Below are 23,565 nucleotides of genomic sequence, written 5' to 3' on the forward strand. Positions count from 1 at the left end.
CAGAATGGTCTGATGGTGTGGTTCGGAAGAAACCACTAATCTTCAACATAAAGCAAAACAGATTTAATGAATAATGAATTGATTAATATTCAGTTCGCACACTCCACAGAACTATAACTAGTAATCAAGTAATCTAATTTAAACTGCACGTGCTAATTATGCTGTGATCTATCTGTCTAACACTCTGCTGTCTAGTCTCTCCTGGTTGAAAGAGACCCAAGATCCTTTGAGTTCCCATATTTATAGTGGGATCTAGTGTTGCCCTCTAGTGGTTGTGTTCCACTAAGATGTAGCCATCAACTCTTTACTTGTCTCTCTATACATATTACTACAGATGGGGCAGAATAAATTGCAGGGTGCACGCTCTGGACGGGGTCTTTGAGGCGGTGGTGGGGGTTGGAGGGAGGGAGGGAGGGAGGGAGGGATGGAGAGGGAGGGATGAGAGCTGTTTTTTCATTCTGAAATGGGAAGAGGGTGATATGTTGCAGTCCTGGCGTGTTTTACCCCATCAGGAGACACAAAGCTTTGAAATGCAGCGCTTGTAAACGCCGTTCCGTAATCTGACACAGATGCTTCAGGTAACCCACGGAGCCCGAAACATTGGTGAAGCTATTCGACTGTGGCATGCGTGGTTGCGGGGTCTCATCTCAAATACTTCCAGCCATGTGGAGTGGGTGTCTAGACATAGCAGAAACAACTTGCCGAAACGTGCTCCTACATAATCGAATGGACTCTCACTCCTGTCTGCCCTGACCATTCCCAAGGATGTAAAGAGGCTGTAGCGGGTAATCTCTGCTGTAACTGGCACTGATCGCAGTTATCTCTCAATATCGGTGTCGTTGCCTGGCCACCAAACATAGCTTCTGGCCAGCATCTTCAGCTTTGACACTATGCAACTCTGCTGGGAGCAGTTTCCTTCTCTGGCAATGGAAGGCGACTACAGGCATCAGCATTGGCTACCTGTGTCCCTGGTCAGTATTCAAATGTATTTTCATAAACTGGCATATCGATGCCAGGGCTGAACCTTGGCCAATCCAAGCGGCAGAGTAACCTTGTCCTCCTTGAAAAGTCCCAACAGTGGCCTGTGGTCTGTTACCCCAGTAACAGGTAGTCCATAGACACACTGGTGGAATTTTCTCACTCCGTACACAACTGATCTAATATTCTAATCCATACCACGCTCCCTCAATAATCTACCGTTCTAATCTATACCACGCTCCCTCTATAACCTAACATTCTAATCTATACCACGCTCCCTCAATAACCTAACATTCTAATCTATACCACGCTCCCTCAATAATCTACCGTTCTAATCTATACCACGCTCCCTCTATAACCTAACATTCTAATCCATACCACGCTCCCTCTATAATCTAACATTCTAATCTATACCACGCTCCCTCTATAATCTAACATTCTAATCTATACCACGCTCCCTCTATAATCTAACATTCTAATCTATACCACACTCTCTCTATAATCTAACATTCTAATCCACACCACGCTCCCTCAATAATCTAACATTCTAATCTATACCACGCTCCCTCAATAATCTAACATTCTAATCTATACCACGCTCCCTCTATAATCTAACATTCTAATCTATACCACGCTCCCTCAATAATCTAACATTCTAATCTATACCACGCTCCCTCAATAATCTAACATTCTAATCTATACCACGCTCCCTCAATAATCTAACATTCTAATCCATACCACGCTCCCTCAATAATCTAACATTCTAATCTATACCACGCACCCTCTATAATCTAACATTCTAATCTATACCACGCACCCTCTATAATCTAACATTCTAATCTATACCACGCTCCCTCTATAATCTAACATTCTAATCTATACCACGCTCCCTCTATAATCTAACATTCTAATCTATACCACGCTCCCTCTATAATCTAACATTCTAATCTATACCACGCACCCTCTATAATCTAACATTCTAATCTATACCACGCACCCTCTATAATCTAACATTCTAATCTATACCACGCTCCCTCTATAATCTAACATTCTAATCTATACCACGCTCCCTCTATAACCTAACATTCTAATCTATACCACACTCCCTCTATAATCTAACATTCTAATCTATACCACGCTCCCTCTATAATCTAACATTCTAATCTATACCACGCACCCTCTATAACCTAACATTCTAATCTATACCACGCTCCCTCTATAATCTAACATTCTAATCTATACCACGCTCCCTCTATAATCTAACATTCTAATCTATACCACACTCCCTCTATAACCTAACATTCTAATCTATACCATGCTCTCTCTATAATCTAACATTCTAATCTATACCATGCTCTCTCTATAATCTAACATTCTAATCTATACCACACTCTCTCTATAATCTAACATTCTAATCTATACCATGCTCTCTCTATAATCTAACATTCTAATCTATACCATGCCCCCTCTATAATCTAACATTCTAATCTATACCATGCTCTCTCTATAATCTAACATTCTAATCTATACCACACTCTCTCTATAACCTAACATTCTAATCTATACCACGCTCCCTCTATAATCTAACATTCTAATCTATACCACACTCTCTCTATAATCTAACATTCTAATCTATACCACACTCTCTCTATAATCTAACATTCTAATCTATACCATGCTCTCTCTATAATCTAACATTCTAATCTATACCACACTCTCTCTATAACCTAACATTCTAATCTATACCATGCTCCCTCTATAATCTAACATTCTAATCTATACCACGCTCCCTCTATAACCTAACATTCTAACCTATACCACGCTCCCTGTATAATCTAACATTCGAATCTATACCACACTCTCTCTATAATCTAACATTCTAATCTATACCACACTCTCTCTATAATCTAACATTCTAATCTATACCATGCTCCCTCTATAATCCAACATTCTAATCTATACCACACTCTCTCTATAATCTAACATTCTAATCCATACCACGCACCCTCTATAATCTAACATTCTAATCTATACCACGCTCCCTCTATAATCTAACATTCTAATCTATACCACACTCCCTCTATAATCTAACATTCTAATCTATACCACACTCTCTCTATAATCTAACATTCTAATCTATACCACACTCCCTCTATAATCTAACATTCTAATCTATACCACGCTCTCTCTATAATCTAACATTCTAATCTATACCACATTCCTTGTATAATCTAACATTCTAATCTATCCCATGATTCCTCTATAATCTAACATTCTAATCTATACCACACTCTCTCTATAATCTAACATTCTAATCTATACCACATTCCTTGTATAATCTAACATTCTAATCTATCCCATGATTCCTCTATAATCTAACATTCTAATCTATACCACGCTCCCTCTCACATCAGTATATCCTTCCCATGGTGTGGTGCCCAGAATCGCTCACAGTAACTTCAGATGTGGCCTAACCAGGGACTTGTATGGCTGAAACAGGATTTCTACCCACTTTGTATTCTAGTATTCTGGATATATTCCATCCTGGCAAATTATTCTGGTGAATAATTAGTTATTGGCGTGACCTGTTTGTAATATTTTAATAATTTATGGACCTGGATCCCAAAGACTCTTTAGAATTCCAGTGTTTCCAACTTTTGACTATTTAGAAAATGTCTGTTTCATCAAATAGACCACCTCACATTTGGTGGTGTTGAAATCCGCGTGCCACAGTCTTCCCCACCCATTTAAACTATCAATATCTCTTTGTAACTTTCAGCTTCCCTCCACACTGCTCACAATGCTGCTTACACAGTAAATGTGTTTGAGCCTATCCTCTCACTCACATTGTTTATCCAGCTTCGTCTACAGATCCAACGTGTTGGGATGAATGATCTATGTACTAGCACACAGTGTTTGGGAGTCACTATGTGCCCTGGCTAGCTGCCAATAAGCCAGTGTTTACAAGAAGGCAGCCAAATGTCATCGAGGAACAGTTAAACCCACTCCCATTTACCGAAATGGTACCTGGCAGCTGATCTGAGCCACAGCGTTGCAACAAGACCCAACAGAGAGTCGGTAGCTTTACTGGCAAATGACTTGGCCATGACTGAGGGCATGTGTAAACTTTGCCCGCATGTGAATTAATATTCTAAATTCCTCTTTCGTGTCGGAAGAGTCACTGGGATAGAGTGTGGTGTTCTTTCAGTAGGTTGGTGCAGACCTAATGGGCTGAATGGCCTCCTTTTGCTCTGTAGGGGTTCTATGATTCTATGACACGGGGGGGGGGGGGGACTCGGGGAGTGGGCTTCTTCTCGTGATCTGGCCAACATGTATCCCTCAGCCAACATCACTAAACGCAGATCATCTGGTCATTAGCGCATTCGTGTCTGTGAGGTCTTGCTGTGCACAAATCAGCTGCATTTCCTCCGTTACAACAGAGACTCCACTTTGAATCATTGAACGTTTACAACACAGAAAGAGGCCGTTTGGCCCATCGTGTCTGTGCTGGCTGAAAAGCGAACTGCCCGGCCTAAGTTATTCCAAAGTGTTTCATTGGCTGTGAAGCGTTTTGCAACGTCCTGAGGTTAAGAAAGGTGCTGCAGAAATTCACGTTTGCCTTCTCTTCTTCAATCCCCCAGGCCTAAAAGATCTATCAAAGTGGTTGAAACAAACTCACTTAACGTCCAATAATTGGAGCTGGCAGCTTCGTTGAGATCAGACTGTGTAGTTGTTGCTCCACAACACTCAGGAAAGTTGGGAGGGATTCAGGGGGAATATACTCACAGCATCTGAGCAGGGAACAAGTTATTGCTGGAGTGTGGGAGATAGATTTTAAAACAAAGGGCCGGATTCTCCGTGGCCCGACGCCGATATTGTAATCATCGATCGGGCGGAGAATAGACTCCGACGCCCAAATCGGGGCCGGCGCCATGCTCCACCACCTTGGAAGTGGCGTAATCGAGTCGTGCGCCGCGTGCCACTGCAATGGTGTTGCCGTGTCATCGGCAGGCCCTCCTGCAATGTCCCGCCCACGATGAGCCAAGTTCCCGACGGTGCGGGACACGTGTGGTCTGAGCGGTCAGGAACCCAGCGTGCCGGCTGCGGACTGTGTCCAGCGTCGCCGCACTTGGCCGGGATCCGTGCCGCTGGCCGGGGGGGGGGGGGGGGGGGGGGGGGGCTTCCGCGTGGGCTGGGGGCACTGGTGGGGGGTGGCCAGGGGCTGGCCTGTGGGGTCGCGGATGTCAGGTCGGGTCCGCGCACGGCCGGCTCCATGTTGTACATCGCGACCGCTGCAGGTTGCCGCCGTGCGTATGCGCGGCCAGGGACCCGGCCATTCTCTGGCTGCTTTCGGCACCGCTGCTAGCCCCTCACCGGTCTTGGAGTCGGATAGGGTTTGCCGACGATTTTTGGGTCGTGAAACGCCCGTGAATTCTCTGTTCAAGCTGCCACTGAGCCGCTGAAACGGAGAATCCAGCACAAATTCTTTCCCTCAATTCTCTGAACGCTGACCACTGGCGCAGTGTAGGTACAGTGTGGCCTGTCAACAGAATGCTCTGAAACACTCGCCAAGGTTCCTTTGGCAGCGCCATCCAAACCTACGACCACCACCTTGACCAGAGTTTTTCAAACTTTCTTCCCTGCGATCAGGACCTCCACGGGAAGGCCGCAGCCGATCGCTCTCCGACCCTCCCGACCCGCACTTCGAGAAACCCTGATCAGAAGGACAAGAGGAGCAGATACCTGGGAACCCCACCACCTGGAGGTTCCCCTCCAAGCCACTCACCACCCTGACTTGGAAATTCCTCCACTGTCACTGGGGCAAAATCCTGGAACTCCCTCCCTAACAGCACAGTGGGCGTACCTACACCACAGGGACTGCAGCGGTTCAAGAAGGCAGCTCACCACCACCTTCTCAAGGGGCAATTAGGGATGGGCAACAAATGCTGGTCTGACCAGAGGCGGCGACATCCCGTAATTCTTTTCTATTCAAAGAGCATTTTCACGTGCAAATGTAAACACAATCGCATTTCAGAGAATTATTGAAATGGGAGTGTGGGACAAACAGTCTGGGGACGCTGTGAAGAGACCAGTTACTGTAACACAGCTGTCGATAAAACCTCTTTGCAAACCATAAGCCCAGAAGACCATAAAACCCCCAACTCTGCACAGGATTGCAAACTCTGAGAAACAGGCCAGGCAATGGATTTCCCCTTTCACTTCATTCACTCAAACAGTAAAGTACGAACAAGATGGTAATACTGCATAATTTATTCCTTCTCCTGCTGGCTCTCTCCTTCAGGCAATCAAACCTATCATCGCTCAAGGTTGATGTTATTAATTAGAGTAAATTAGCCAATTAACTCGTTTACCTTTTTTATTCTTCCCTGGGGTGTGAGCGTCAGTGAATGCGTGACGTTTTTATTGCCCATCCCTAATTGCCCTTGAGGAGGGGGTGGTGCCCCGCCTCCTCAAACCGCTGATTTACGATAGAGCTGTCACTCTTGGTGAGTTCCAGCGTGTGGGAATGAGTCTGTGGGAGTGCCGGCCCAGAGCGCGGTGAAGGATTTATGCCTGGGCGCCTTCCGCCATTCCTCAACACGTGTCCCTTCCCATTGTTCTGGGTTTGGGAATAATTCCTCCCAGGCGGAATCCGGTGTTTGGAATTTACATCTCCAAAACAGGCCATCCATCCCAACAGGTCCATGCCTGGTGTCAATGCTCCACAGAGGCCGCCTTCTGAGAATGCTCTGAATGCTTGGGGCAGCAGGGTAGCATGGTGGTTAGCATAAATGCTTCACAGCTCCAGGGTCCCAGGTTCGATTCCCGGCTGGGTCACTGTCTGTGCGGAGTCTGCACGTCCTCCCCGTGTGTGCGTGGGTTTCCTCCGGGTGCTCCGGTTTCCTCCCACAGTCCAAAGATGTGCGGGTTAGGTGGATTGGCCATGCTAAATTGCCCGTAGTGTCCTAAAAAGTAAGGTTGAGGGGGGGGTTGCGGATAGAGGGTGGATACGAGGGTTTGAGTAGGGTGATCATGGCTCGGCACAACATTGAGGGCCGAAGGGCCTGTTCTGTGCTGTACTGTTCCATGTTCTATGTTCTGCTGAAGTTCAATGATTCCTTCCGTAGTTTACAACGACACACTTTGAGTGAGCACTAGATACTTTATTTGAATTCATTTCCAGGATGTGGGCTTTGCTGGCTGGGCCGGCATTTATTGCCCATCTCTAATTGCCCCTCAAGGAGGTGGTGGGTGAGCTGCCTTCTTGAGCCGCTGCAGTCCCTGTGCTGTAGGTACAGAGTAGATTCAGAAAGAATGTTCCCGATGGTGGGGGGTCCAGGACTCGGTGCTGTTAGGGAGGGAGTTCCAGGATTTCAGTGCATCTTGTCGATGGTACACGCGGCTGCCACCGTGTGTCAGTGGTGGAGGGGGTGAATGTCTGCGGATGGGGTGCTACAACCACTAAGGACAGCAGTAACACCACTGCCATTCACCTCTTCTGTGTTTCCTGTCAGATTTATTCGTTACAATCTTATGCTTGTGGTTGCTGGTGTCTGCATCTGTACGAATAGAAACATTTTCGCCGTGTTTACCTGACCAAACATTTCCATAATTTTAAAGATTTTTTCAACGATCTCCCCTCAATCTTCTCATTCCCAGAGTGAAGGAACACCGGTATATTCATTCCTTCCTGAAACAGTAAGCAGAACATCTCACTATTGATATTGTACTTGGGGATTGTTTCTAACACTTTCCATAATCCCTCTTACAAAAGCAACAACAATGGCTGTGGTCTGGGCAGGCGCTACACAAACTCACCAGGTATCCAAAGACAATCACCAGGAAATCACCATGGACTGCTCTTTCAAATGTAATGAGAGCTGGCTATCGGGGGCATGGGAAGATGCCAGAACGTCCGGCCTTGTCGTTACCAGAGGAGGGCACGCCACCCAGCCAGACCTGCATGAAGATAAACACCAGGAGATGCACAGAAACATACATGGAAACTTAGATGGAAAATATAAGCAGGTGGAGGCCATTTGGCCCTTCGAGTTTGATCCTCCATTCATTATGATCATGGCTGATCATTGAGTTCAATACCCTGATCCCGGCTTCCCCCCATATCCATTGATCCCTTTAGCCCCAAGACCTATATCTAATTCACATCGCCACGATCCCAGGTTCGATTCCCGGCTTGGGTGTGTGGAGTCTGCACGTTCTCCCCGTGTCTGCGTGGGTTTCCTCCGGGTGCTCCGGTTTCCTCCCACAAGTCCGGAAAGACGTGCTGTTAGGTGAATTGGACATTCTGAATTCCCCCTCCGTGTACCCGAACAGGTGCCGGAGTGTGGCGACTAGGGGCTTTTCACGGTCACTTCACTGCAGTGTTAATGTAAGCCTACTTGTGATGATAAAGATTATTATTATCAATTCCTTTTCGAAATTACACACTGCGGGATCCTCCGCCTCGCCGGCAGTGCACCCACGCCCACGGGTTTCCCGACTGTGTGGGGGTGGCCACAATGGGAAACCCCATAGACCGGCTGGCGGGAAAAGAGAATCGTGCTGTGGGTGGGGAACGTTGCACTGGAAAATGGGATGGGGAATCCCGCCCACAATGATTTTGCCTCAACTACTTTCTGTGGGAGCGAGTTCCACAGATTCTCCACTCTCTGGGTGAAGAAATTTCTCCTCACCTCAGTCCCTAAAAGGTTTATCCCTTATCCTCAAACTATGGCCCCAAGTCCTGGACCCCCATCGGGAACATTCTTTCTGAATCTACCCTGTCTAATCCGGTTAGAATTTATAAGTTTCTATGAGATCCCCTCTCACTCTTCTAAACTCAAATGAATATGATCCTAACCGATTTAGTCTCTCCTCATCTGACAGTCCCACCATCCCAGGAATCAGTGTGGTAAACCTTCGCTGCGCTCCCTCCATAGCAAGAACATCCTTCCTCAGATAAGGACACCAAAACTGCACACAATATTCCAGGTGTGGCCTCACCAACGCCCTATACAATTGCAGTAAAATATCTCTATTCCTATAATCAAATCTTCTCGCTATGAAGGCCAATATACCATTTGCCTCTTTACTGCCTGCTGTACCTGTGCACTTACTTTCAGCGACTGATGCACGAGGACACCAAGGTCTCGCTGAGTATCCACCTCTCTGAATTTACACCCATTCAAATAATAATCTACCTTCCTATTTTTGCTACCAAAGTGGATAACTTCACATTTATCCACATTATACTGTATCTGCCATCCATTTTCCCACTCACAACTTGTCCAAATCCCGCTGAAGCATCTCTGCATCCTCCTCACAGCTCACCCTCCCACCCAACTTTGCACCATCTGCATATTTGGAAATAAAACATTTAGTTCCCTCATCCAAATTATTAATATATAATGTGAACAGTTAGGGTCCCAGCACAGATCCCCTGGGTACCACACTAGTACCCCTTGGTACCACAAAAAGACAAATTTATTCCAAATTTCTGCTTCCTGTCTGCTAACCAGCTTTCTATCCATCTCAGTACACTACCCGTAATCCCATGTGCTTTAACTTTACATAGTAATCTGCTACGAGAGACCTGGTCGAAAGCCTTCTGAAAGTCTAAATAAACCACATCCACCGGCTCTCTCTGGTCAACTCTACTAGTTACACCTTCAAAGATTTCCAGTAGATTTGTCAAGCATGATTTCCCTTTGTAAACCCACGCTGACTTTGTCTGATTACACCACTGATTTCTAAATGCTGTGCTATGAATTCCTTGATAACGGACTCCAGCAACTTCCCTATTGACCGAGGTTAGGCTCACTGGTCTATAGTTCCCTGGTTACTCTCGACCTCCCGTTTTGAAAGCGGGGTTACATTCGCTATGCTCCAATCTGTAACAACTATTCCAGAGTCTGAAGGATTTTGGAAAATGATCACCAATGGATCTACTATTGCTGGGGCCACTTCCAGCACCGGGGGGGGGGACCTCAAAAGGGGTCTGGCCCGTGATCAGTGCCCACCGATCGGCGGGCCGGCCTCTCTGAAGGAGGACTTGCTTTCCTCCGCCGACCCGCAAGATCCATCCGACATTTCTTGTGGGCGGCCGCGGGGAGGACGGCAACTGCGCATGTGCATCGCGGGTGACGTCATTTACGCGGCGCCGCTTTAACGCGACGCCAAGGCCCGGCGCACGTAAATGACGCGGCGCTTCTCCTCGCCCCCCCCCCCCCCCCCCCCACCCCCCCCCCCCCCCGGGGTCCGATCGCCCTGCACGGGGGGTCGGAGAATTTCGCCCCATATTGTCACTCAAGAGCAAATGTGGGTCAATTTGACCTGTCTGAGATTTTTATTGCTAACTAGTCAGAAGGCCTATGGCACAATGTCAGCAAATGAAGTTGACATACAAATCCCGAAAGACGTTCTTGTTAAGTGAATTGGACATTCTGAATTCTCCCTCAGTTTACCCGAACAGGCGTCGGAATGTGGTGACTAGGGGATTTTCACAGTAACTTCACTGCAGTGTTCATGTAAGTGTTAATGGGACAATGAAGATTATTAAATAAACTTCTGTTATGAGGATGGATTGGTGAAGTTGGGACAGTTTTCCTTGGAGAGAAGAGGAGTATGCTTTGCGGTGATATGCCTGTGAGTATGATTGCAATGCCACCTCCAACCAGCTGGTGGCGTCAGACCTTGGTCACGTGGTGTGGCGGACTCATCAGCTGGTAGTAAGGCGTACACAAGGACAGTCGCACATCGGGTACATCCAGAGTAAACCTAGTCTGTATGGCAATCTGTAGGTTATCCAGAGTACATCCAGAGTAAACCTAGTCTGTATGGCATTCTGTAGGTTATCCAGAGTACATCCAGAGTAAACCTAGTCTGTATGGCAATCTGTAGGTTATCCAGAGTACATCCAGAGTAAACCTAGTCTGTATGGCATTCTGTAGGTTATCCAGAGTACATCCAGAGTAAACCTAGTCTGTATGGCAATCTGTAGGTTATCCAGAGTACATCCAGAGTAAACCTAGTCTGTATGGCATTCTGTAGGTTATCCTTCCACGTGTTGAATAATAAATCATCATTCTAAGTAACTCAATAGTTCTGTGAGTATCATTGCTACAGCAAGGCCACAAAATACAACGGGGGCGGTTCTCCAATATTCAGTCCAAGTTTTCGTGTCATCGTGAATGCCGACGCGAACAGGGCCCGGGCACGACCTATTCTGGCCCCCACAGGGTCAACTGCATGCGCAGTTGGGCCAGCTCAATCCTGCGCATGCGCAGTTGGGTCGCGCCATCCTGCGCATGCGCGGGGAACTTCTTAGGCGCGCCGACCCCGACGCAATATGGCGTGGGTGTTCAGGGGCCGGCCGCAGCGGAACGTAGGCCCGGGGGGGGAGAGGCCTGTCCGCCGATCGGTGGGTCCCGATCGCGGGCCAGTCCCCTTCGGTGACCCCTCCCAGTGAAGGTGCCCCAGCCCACAGGCCGCCCCCCAAGCCTTCGCGATGAGTACCCGCCGGCAGCGACCATGTGTGGACAGCGGAGGTGGGACTAGGCCGTTTACGCGCGGCCGCTTGGCCCATCCGGGCCGGCGAATTGTCGCTCGCCGTTTACGCCGATTCTCCGAGCGGCCCGGCGCGATTCGCGCGGCGCTGGTTTCAGGGGGGGTGGGAGAATCACGTGCGGGGATGGGGCGGCGTGGCGCGATGCGCGCGGCACCCCGGCGATTCTCCCACCCGGCGGGGGAGGGGGAGAATTTCCCCCAACAGGCTTGAGGCAATTTATGGCTTCTTCCTCTCCCCATATTCGTCTGTCTCTAAGTGTTTGTGTGTTCTGGCAGAGCGAGAGAGACATGGCAAACTGGTTGGCTAATTAATAAAGAAATGGCAGCTCACTAGATTAGCACCCAATCCACCACCTTCAACATTCAAACCCTCCACCACCAATGTACAGTAGCAGCCGTGTGTACCATCTACAAGATTCACTGCAGTAACTCACCAAGGTTCCTTCGACAGCACCTTCCAAACCCACTACCATCTAGAAGGACAAGAGCAGAAGATACCTGGGAACCCCACCACCTGGAGGTTCCCCTCCAAGTCACTCACCTCCCTGACTTGGAAATATATCGGCCGTTCCTTCACTGTCGCTGGGGCAACATCCTGGAACTCCCTCCCTCCCTAACAGCACAGTAGGTGTACCTACACCTCAGGGACCGCAGCGGTTCAAGAAGGCAGCTCACCACCACCTTCTGAAGGGCAACTAGGGATGGGAAATAAATGCTGACCGAGCCAGCGCTGCCCACGTCTCGAATAATTACACCAAATGAATATTATGGGCTGGGGAACACAGATATCATTGAATTAAAGAATTCTTTTTTGTTATATTTCCAAATTTCTGTTGCTCAAATTTCATTTCTCTAAGCGCATGTTTCGGCACAAACGCCCGGTCAGAACTTTCACTAAATTTTCTCGGTTAGGTTCTACCTTTCTGCCCCGCTCTGTTTCCCTCACTCCATTTCTATCTCTCTGTGCCTTTCTATCGCACTCACTGTCAGTGGCTCTGCATCTCTCTGCCTCATCCTCTTGTCTGTGCGCACGGCGTGCATTCCTCACTCTCTCTTTCCGCTCACTCAGCGTCTTACAGTCTTTTATCATCCTGCTCCATCCACTTCAATAGTTTCCGCTGCCCATTTCATCTCTCATTGAAGTTGAATTGAGCAGAAAGAACCCTCAATCCCACTGGGAGCAAATCCTTGGAAAACGGCAGTCAACATCTGTTGAATGTTATTATTGGCTAAGAGTTTTGTTTTGACCAGGAATTTCTAAAAGATAATTTGTAAATTTTTGTACTCAAGCCCAGCAATGGATCTATTATCTACATCTGTACCAGATAGCAGTGAATCATTACCCTTTGATATAATAACATTTATTACTGTCACAAGTAGGCTTCCATTAACACTGCAATGAAGTTACTGTGAAAAGCCCCCAGTCGCCTCATTCCTGCGCCTGTTCGGGTACACAGAGGGAGAATTCAGAATGTTCAAATCACCTAACAAGAACGTCTTTCGGGACTTGTGGGAGGAAACCGGAGCTCCCGGAGGAAACCTCTTAATTCACCTGAGGAAGGAGCAGTGCTACGAAAGCTAGTGTTTGTAACAAACGTGTTGAACTTTAACCTGGTGTTGAAAGATGTCTTACTGTGCGATCCCTCCACATTCAGTGTCCATCCACAATGCAGCACTCCCTCCACACTGCAGCGCTCCCTCCACATTCAGCGTCCATCCACAATGCAGCACTCCCTCCACACTGCAGCACTCCCTCCTCACTGCAGCTCTCCCTCCACACTGCAGCTCTCCCTCCACACTGCAGCGCTCCCTCCACACTGCAGCGCTCCCTCCTCACTGCAGCACTCCCTCCTCACTGCAGCACTCCCTCAACACTGCAGCACTCCCTCACACACTGCAGCGCTCCCTCCACACTGCAGCATTCCCTCCTCACTGCAGCGCTCCCTCCTCACTGCAGCTCTCCCTCCACACTGCAGCACTCCCTCACACACTGCAGCGCTCCCTCCACACTGCAGCGCTCCCTCCACACTGCAGCGCTCCCTCCACACTGCAGCGCTCCCTCACACACTGCAGCGCTCCCTCCACACTGCAGCACTCCCTCCTCACTGCAGCATTCCCTCCTCACTGCAGCGCTCCCTCCACACTGCAGCGCTCCCTCCACACTGCAGCGCTCCCTCACACACTGCAGCGCTCCCTCCACACTGCAGCGCTCCCTCCACAATGCAGTGCTCCCTCCACACTGCAGCGCTCCCTCCACACTGCAGCGCTCCCTCCACAATGCAGCGCTCCCTCCCACACTGCAGCGCTCCCTCCACAATGCAGCGCTCCCTCCACACTGCAGCGCTCCCTCCCACACTGCAGCGCTCCCTCCACAATGCAGCGCTCCCTCCCACACTGCAGCGCTCCCTCCACACTGCAGTGCTCCCTTCACACTGCAGCGCTCCTTCCACACTGCAGCACTCCCTCCCACACTGCAGCGCTCCCTCCACACTGCAGCGCTCCCTCCACACTGCAGCTCTCCCTCCACACTGCAGCGCTCCCTCACACACTGCAGCTCTCCCTCACACACTGCAGCGCTCCCTCACACACTGCAGCGCTCCCTCACACACTGCAGCACTCCCTCCCACACTGCAGCGCTCCCTCCACACTGCAGCGCTCCCTCCACACTGCAGCTCTCCCTCCACACTGCAGCACTCCCTCCACACTGCAGCGCTCCCTCCTCACTGCAGCGCTCCCTCCCACACTGCAGCGCTCCCTCCACACTGCAGCGCTCCCTCCACACTGCAGCGCTCCCTCCACACTGCAGCGCTCCCTCCACAATGCAGCGCTCCCTCCCACACTGCAGCGCTCCCTCCACAATGCAGCGCTCCCTCCCACACTGCAGCGCTCCCTCCACACTGCAGTGCTCCCTTCACACTGCAGCGCTCCCTCCACACTGCAGCTCTCCCTCCACACTGCAGCGCTCCCTCCACACTGCAGCGCTCCCTCCCACACTGCAGCGCTCCCTCCCACACTGCAGCGCTCCCTCCACACTGCAGCTCTCCCTCCACACTGCAGCACTCCCTCCACACTGCAGCGCTCCCTCCCACACTGCAGCTCTCCCTCCTCACTGCAGCATTCCCTCCATACTGCAGCATTTCCTCCACACTGCAGCGCTCCCTCCAGACTGCAGCACTCCCTCCCACACTGCAGCACTCCCTCCACACTGCAGCGCTCCCTCCACACTGCAGTGCTCCCTCCACACTGCAGCATTCCCTCCACACTGCAGCACTCCCTCCACACTGCAGCACTCCCTCCTCACTGCAGCGCTCCCTCCACACTGCAGCACTCCCTCCACACTGCAGCACTCCCTCCACACTGCAGCACTCCCTCCTCACTGCAGCGCTCCCTCCACACTGCAGCACTCCCTCCACACTGCAGCGCTCCCTCCACACTGCAGCACTCCCTCCTCACTGCAGCGCTCCCTCCACACTGCAGCGCTCCCTCCACACTGCAGCGCTCCCTCCACACTGCAGCGCTCCCTCACACACTGCAGCGCTCCCTCCACACTGCAGCACTCCCTCCCACACTGCAGCGCTCCCTCCCACACTGCAGCACTCCCTCCTCACTGCAGCATTCCCTCCACACTGCAGCGCTCCCTCACACACTGCAGCACTCCCTCCTCACTGCAGCATTCCCTCCACACTGCAGCGCTCCCTCACACACTGCAGCGCTCCCTCCACACTGCAGCACTCCCTCCTCACTGCAGCACTCCCTCCCCACTGCAGCTCTCCCTCCCACACTGCAGCGCTCCCTCCCACACTGCAGCACTCCCTCCTCACTGCAGCGCTCCCTCCACACTGCAGCACTCCCTCCACACTGCAGCACTCCCTCCTCACTGCAGCGCTCCCTCCACACTGCAGCACTCCCTCCACACTGCAGCGCTCCCTCCACACTGCAGCACTCCCTCCACACTGCAGCGCTCCCTCCTCACTGCAGCACTCCCTCCTCACTGCAGCATTCCCTCCACACTGCAGCGCTCCCTCCTCACTGCAGCGCTCCCTCCTCACTGCAGCATTCCCTCCACACTGCAGCGCTCCCTCCACACTGCAGCGCTCCCTCCTCACTGCAGCACTCCCTCCTCACTGCAGCATTCCCTCCACACTGCAGCGCTCCCTCCCACACTGCAGCGCTCCCTCCTCACTGCAGCATTCCCTCCACATTGCAGCATTCCCTCCATACTGCAGCACTCCCTCCCACACTGCAGCGCTCCCTCCACACTGCAGCACTCCCTCCTCACTGCAGCATTCCCTCCACACTGCAGCTCTCCCTCCACACTGCAGCATTCCCTCCTCACTGCAGCACTCCCTCCACACTGCAGCACTCCCTCCCACACTGCAGCACTCCCTCCCACACTGCAGCGCTCCCACACACACTGCAGCGCTCCCTCCACACTGCAGCGCTCCGTCCTCACTGCAGCACTCCCTCCCACACTGCAGCGCTCCCTCCACACTACAGCGCTCCCTCCACACTGCAGCGCTCCCTCCACACTGCAGCGCTCCCTCCACACTGCAGCACTCCCTCCACACTGCAGCACTGCCTCGATACTGCAGCGCTCCCTCCCACACTGCAGCTCTCCCTCCACACTGCAGCTCTCCCTCCACACTGCAGCGCTCCCTCCACACTGCAGCTCTCCCTCCACACTGCAGCGCTCCCTCCACACTGCAGCGCTCCCTCCACACTGCAGCGCTCCCTCCACACTGCAGCACTCCCTCCACACTGCAGCACTGCCTCGATACTGCAGCGCTCCCTCCCACACTGCAGCACTGCCTCGATACTGCAGCACTCCCTCCTCACTGCAGCGCTCCCTCCCACACTGCAGCGCTCCCTCCACACTGCAGCGCTCCCTCCCACACTGCAGCACTCCCTCCTCACTGCAGCGCTCCCTCCACACTGCAGCATTCCCTCCTCACTGCAGCACTCCCTCCTCACTGCAGCTCTCCCTCCCACACTGCAGCACTCCCTCCTCACTGCAGCGCTCCCTCCACACTGCAGCATTCCCTCCTCACTGCAGCGCTCCCTCCTCACTGCAGCTCTCCCTCCTCACTGCAGCTCTCCCTCCCACACTGCAGCGCTCCCTCCTCACTGCAGCGCTCCCTCCTCACTGCAGCGCTCCCTCCACACTGCAGCTCTCCCTCCCACACTGCAGCACTCCCTCCTCACTGCAGCTCTCCCTCCCACACTGCAGCGCTCCCTCCTCACTGCAGCACTCCCTCCTCACTGCAGCTCTCCCTCCCACACTGCAGCACTCCCTCCTCACTGCAGCTCTCCCTCCCACACTGCAGCGCTCCCTCCTCACTGCAGCGCTCCCTCCACACTGCAGCGCTCCCTCCCACACTGCAGCACTCCCTCCTCACTGCAGCGCTCCCTCCACACTGCAGCATTCCCTCCACACTGCAGCACTCCCTCCTCACTGCAGCGCTCCCTCCACACTGCAGCGCTCCCTCCACACTGCAGCACTCCCTCCTCACTGCAGTGCTCCCTCCACACTGCAGCGCCCCCTCCAGACTGCAGCACTCCCTCCACACTGCAGCACTGCCTCGATACTGCAGCACTCCCTCCTCACTGCAGCACTCCCTCCCACACTGCAGCACTCCCTCCTCACTGCAGCACTCCCTCCACACTGCAGCGCTCCCTCCACACTGCAGCACTCCCTCCTCACTGCAGTGCTCCCTCCACACTGCAGCACTCCCTCCACACTGCAGCGCTCCCTCCCACACTGCAGCACTCCCTCCACACTGCAGCACTCCCCCCACACTGTTCGTGGGAGCTTGCTGTGCACAAATTGGCTTCTGCGTTTCCTACATTACAAGGGTGACTACGCTGCAACGGTATTTCACTGGCTGCAAAATGTGTTGATCTCTCCTGAGGGTGTGAATGGCACTGGGAATAAACCCGGCTTTCTATCTTTCCCGAAAGGCTGTTCAACTCGGGGAGGCAGCTCACGATCAAGCCTGGCCCCCCCACCCAATCACCACTCACTGTGTGTGGCAACATAGGGTGAGAATTGGGAGCGAGCTGGACCTACGCATGGGGCACCGCGGCCAGTGTGGTGGGTGAGCTGCAACATATTGAGAAGGATATTGCAGGGGGGGCGGGGGGGGGGGGGGGGGGGGGGGGGGCGGGGACTCTGCAGTGTTTAAATGTGATTACAGCCGTGGGTCATTTTTCTAATCCTGGGTTGAAAGGTCACGAGAAGGCTGGACTGTGCAATTGTCTCGTCGAAAAGTCCCCCCGTCCCAAGCCGGAGATCTCTGGAGATTGAATAATTTGGCCTGGTTCCACTAACACCTTCAGCTTTCAGATGTGGTGTACCATCAATTGGGCTCGAGACACGATGAAGATCCAAACTGTGGCTTTAATCAGCTAGTTGTTAGCCCGGTGGTCGACTACAGAGAAAGGCCGACTGCCGGGAACTCTGGGTACTTATACCCCGCCTCGGAGGCGGGGTCTACTTGACTCTCGACCAATTGTTGAGCAGTCACATGGCTAGTCCCAGCCAATCGGACGAGAGGCACATGACCGGCCAGAGCCAATGGGAAACCAATGCTCTGCACCAATGGCAGTGCTCACATTCATACCACCACAAGATGGTTTAAGATCCCTCCAGTTCAGTAACTCGCAGCTACACATTCATCCTGACGTGTGCAATGAGATGTTTCTACCGATGGGGATTGCAGAGTCACAGATTACTGTTAAACGGTTTGAGTTACTTTTGTACGTTATGGACAAATGAAGTCACGGGCCAGCAATTAAAAATTGAGAAAGGGGTTCAGAGGAAAGACACAGCAGCTAATTTGTGCACAGCAAGATCCCATAAACAGCAATGTGATAACCAGTCGATAATCTGTCTCTGCAATGTGGGTTGAGAGGTGAATATTGTCCAGGGGTCTGGGAACAGATATCTCCGTCCTTCTCCCAAATAGGGGTGGTGATCTTTTTTACACCTATTTGATAGAACAGACCAAACCTCAGCTTAGCCTTTGATTCGAAAGCCGGCAGCTTGGACAGTTCGGGTCTGTTCATGTTGTCCTGATCGGCTTCTCACCGGGCGCACGACTATCCATGCCCCCCCCCTCCCTCCCCCCACCACACACACACACACACACCCCTACCCACCCCTACCCCCCCCCCCCACACCCCACACCACTCCTCCCCCCACCCCCTCCCCATTGTCATCTAGGACCACCAGGAATCTCAGGTAACTCACGATGTGTTATCTGTGTTGGTCTAACATCGACTGCAACTGGAGGCAGTGAAACGAGAGACAGGCTCCCGACACAGGAGATGGTCCAACACCGTTTTATTGAACCTGTTGATTGCTGTACATAATCTGCTGTGGGTTGACACTCTAACTGATAACCTCCTACTGACTTGAGCAGACTGACTCTCTACCACATGGTGATGATGTTCATTGGCCTGTGCACTGCGACTATCTCCCTGGCCGTGTCCTGTGAGAGAGAGAGAGAGAGAGAGCCTTAATGCCCTGTGGGGTGGTGTTCTGATGGTGATTGGTTGTTCTGTGTCATGTGTGTTCATTGGTTATCCTGTGTGTCAATCACTGCCTGTCTGCATCTCATGATATTCATGAGTGGATATTATGACAACACAGTGGAGCTAACACGGGACAGATCTCCCCCCCTTGGCCTGGACTTGCAGAGGCCTACCGACTGAACTGGCTTGGGACAATTCACACCTCTTTAACCTGGAGTTACCTCTCTCTCTGCATCTTTGATGATTTGATTGCCTGCAGGTGCTCGCATTCCGGGCATCCCTGACTGTGTCTATATAAACATTTCTGGAACAAGCCTTTCCATTCACCTGAAGAAGGAGCCGTGCTCCGAAAGCTCGTGTTTGAAACAAACCTGTTGGACTTTAACCTGGTGTTGTAAGACTTCTTACTGGACTTTAACCTGGTGTTGTAAAACTTCTTACTGTGCTCACCCCAGTCCAACGCTGGCATCTCCACATCATAATTTTGTAAACCTCTATCAGGTCGCTCCTCAACCTCTGTCATTTCAGTGAGAACAAACCGAGTTTATTCAACCGCTCCTCATAGCTAATGCCCTCCATACCAGGCATCATCCTGGTAAATCTCTTCTGCACCCTCTCTAAAGCCTCCACATCCTCCTGGTAGTGTGGCGACCAGAATTGAACACTATATGCCAAGTGTGGCCTAAGGTTCTATACAGCTGCAACATGACTTGCCAATTCTTATGCCTTCTTGACTACCTTCTTCACCTGTGTTGCCCCTTTCAGTGACCTGTGGACCTGTACACCTAGGTCTCTCTGACTGTCAATACTCTTGAGGGTTCTACCATTCAATGTATATTCCCTACCTGCATTTGACATTCCAAAATGCATTACCTCACATTTGTCCGGATTAAACTCCATCGGCCATCTCTCCGCCCAAGTTCTCCAAACGATCTAGGGTCCAAGAAGGCAGTTTCTCCGACATCTACGACATCTTCTTCGCAGCCTTCAACACATCATCGATGAAGATGAACATCTTGCCAAGGTCATCCCCACACCCACACGACTTGCCTTCAAACAACCGCGCAACCTCAAACAAACCATTGTTTGCAGCAAATTACCCAGCCTTCAGAACAGCGACCACAACACCACACAACCCTGCCAGGGCAATCTCTGTAAGACGTGCCAGATCATCGACATGGATACCACCATTACACGTGACAACACCACCCACCAGGTACGCGGTACATACTCATGTGACTTGGCCAATGTTGTCTACCTCATACACTGCAGGAAAGGATGTCCCGAAGCGTGGTACATTGGCAAGACCATGCAGACACTGTGACAACGAATGAACGGGCATCGTGCGACAATCACCAGGCAGGAATGTTCCCTTCCAGTCGGGGAACACTTCAGCAGTCAAGGGCATTCAGCCTCTGATCTCCGGGTAAGCGTTCTCCAAGGCGGCCTTCAGGACACGCGACAACGCAGAATTGCCGAGCAGAAACTTATAGCCAAATTCCGCACGCATGAGTACGGCCTCAACCGGGACCTGGGATTCATGTCGCATTACATTCACCCCCCCACCATCTGGCCTGGACTTGCGAAATCCTGCCAACTGTCCTGGCTTGAGACAATTCACACCTCTTTAACCTGGGGTTACCCCTCTCTCTGGATCTGTAAAATCTGATTACCTGCAAACGCTCGCATTCCAAGCATTGTCTGGCATCTTTGAATTTGTCTATATAAATGTTTCTGGAACATACCTCTCCATTCACCTGAGGAAGGAGCAGTGCTCTGAAAGCTCATGTTTGAAACAAACCTGTTGGACTTTAACCTGGTGTTAAGAACATAAGAACATAAGAACATAAGAACATAAGAACTAGGAGCAGGAGTAGGCCATCTGGCCCCTCGAGCCTGCTCCGCCATTCAATTAGATCATGGCTGATCTTTTGTGGACTCAGCTCCACTTTCCGGCCCGAACACCATAACCCTTTATTCTTCAAAAAACTATCTATCTTTACCTTAAAAACATGTAATGAAGGAGCCTCAACTGCTTCACTGGGCAAGGAATTCCATAGATTCACAACCCTTTGGGTGAAGAAGTTCCTCCTAAACTCAGTCCTAAATCTACTTCCCCTTATTTTGAGGCTATGCCCCCTAGTTCTGCTGTCACCCGCCAGTGGAAACAACCTGCCCGCATCTATCCTATCTATTCCCTTCATAATTTTAAATGTTTCTATAAGATCCCCCCTCATCCTTCTAAATTCCAACGAGTACAGTCCCAGTCTACTCAACCTCTCCTCATAATCCAACCCCTTCAGCTCTGGGATTAACCTAGTGAATCTCCTCTGCACACCCTCCAGCGCCAGTACGTTCTTTCTCAAGTAAAGAGACCAAAACTGAACACAATACTCCAGGTGTGGCCGCACTAACACCTTATACAATTGCAACATAACCTCCCTAGTCTTAAACTCCATCCCTCTAGCAATGAAGGACAACATTCCATTTGCCTTCTTAATCACCTGTTGCACTTGTAAACCAACCTTCTGTGACTCATGCACTAGCACACCCAAGTCTCTCTGAACAGCGGCATGCTTTAATATTTTATCGTTTAAATAATAATCCCGTTTTCTGTTATTCCTACCAAAATGGATAACCTCACATTTGTCAACATTGTATTCCATCTGCCAGACCCGAGCCCATTCACTTAACCTATCCAAATCCCTCTGCAGACTTCCAGTATCCTCTGCACTTTTCGCTTTACCACTCATCTTAGTGTCATCTGCAAACTTGGACACATTGCCCTTGGTCCCCAACTCCAAATCATCAATGTAAATTGTGAACAATTGTGGGCCCAACACGGATCCCTGAGGGACACCACTAGCTACTGATTGCCAACCAGAGAAACACCCATTTATCCCAACTCTTTGCTTTCTATTAATTAACCAATCCTCTATCCATGCTACTACTTTACCCTTAATGCCATGCATCTTTATCTTATGCAGCAACCTTTTGTGTGGCACCTTGTCAAAGGCTTTCTGGAAATCCAGATATACCACATCCATCGGCTCCCCGTTATCTACTGCACTGGTAATGTCCTCAAAAAATTCCACTAAATTAGTTAGGCATGACCTGCCTTTAACGAACCCATGCTGCGTCTGCCCAATGGGACAATTTCTATCCAGATGCCTCGCAATTTCTTCCTTGATGATAGATTCCAGCATCTTCCCTATTACCGAAGTTAAACTCACTGGCCTATAATTTCCTGCTTTCTGCCTACCTCCTTTTTTAAACAGTGGCGTCACGTTTGCTAATTTCCAATCCACCGGGACCACCCCAGAGTCTAGTGAATTTCGGTAAATTATCACTAGTGCATCTGCAATTTCCCTAGCCATCTCTTTTAGCACTCTGGGATGCATTCCATCAGGGCCAAGAGACTTGTCTACCTTTAGCCCCATTAGCTTGCCCATCACTCCCTCCTTAGTGATAACAATCCTCTCAAGGTCCTCACCTGTCATAGCCTCATTTCTATCAGTCGCTGGCATGTTATTTGTGTCTTCCACTGTGAAGACCGACCCAAAAAACCTGTTCAGTTCCTCAGCCATTTCCTCATTTCCCATTATTAAAACTCCCTTCTCATCCTCTAAAGGACCAATATTTACCTTAGCCACTCTTTTTTGTCTTATATATTTGTAAAAACTTTTACTGTCTGTTTTTATATTCTGAGCAAGTTTACTCTCATACTCTATCTTACTCTTCTTTATAGCTTTTTTAGTAGCTTTCTGTTGCCCCCTAAAGATTTCCCAGTCCTCTAATCTCCCAGCAATCTTTGCCACTTTATATGCATTTTCCTTCAATTTGATACTGTCCCTTATTTCCTTAGATATCCATGGTCGATTTTCCCTCTTTCTTCCGTCCTTCCTTTTTGTTGGTATAAACCTTTGCTGAGCACTGTGAAAAATCGCTTGGAAGGTTCTCCACTGTTCCTCAACTGTTCCACCATAAAGTCTTAGCTCCCAGTCTACCTTAGCTAGTTCTTCTCTCATCCCCTTGTAATCTCCTTTGTTCAAACACAAAACACTAGTATTTGATTTTACTTTCTCACCCTCCATCTGTATTTTAAATTCCACCATATTGTGATCGCTCCTTCCGAGAGGATCCCTAACTATGAGATCATGAATCAATCCTGTCTCATTACACAGGACAAGATCTAGGACCGCTTGTTCCCTCGTAGGTTCCATTACATACTGTTCTAGGAAACTATCGCGGATATATTCTATAAACTCCTCCTCACGGTTGCCTTGACCGACCTGGTTAAACCAATCGACATGTAGATTAAAATCCCCCATGATAACTGCTGTACCATTTCTACATGCATCAGTTATTTCTTTGTTTATTGCCTGCCCCACCATCTCGTTACTATTTGGTGGCCGATAGACTACTCCTATCAGTGACTTTTTCGCCTTACTATTCCTGATTTCCACCCAAATGGATTCAACCTTATCC

Source organism: Scyliorhinus canicula, chromosome 8 (assembly GCF_902713615.1).
Source record: "Scyliorhinus canicula chromosome 8, sScyCan1.1, whole genome shotgun sequence".
Taxonomy (NCBI): domain Eukaryota; kingdom Metazoa; phylum Chordata; class Chondrichthyes; order Carcharhiniformes; family Scyliorhinidae; genus Scyliorhinus; species Scyliorhinus canicula.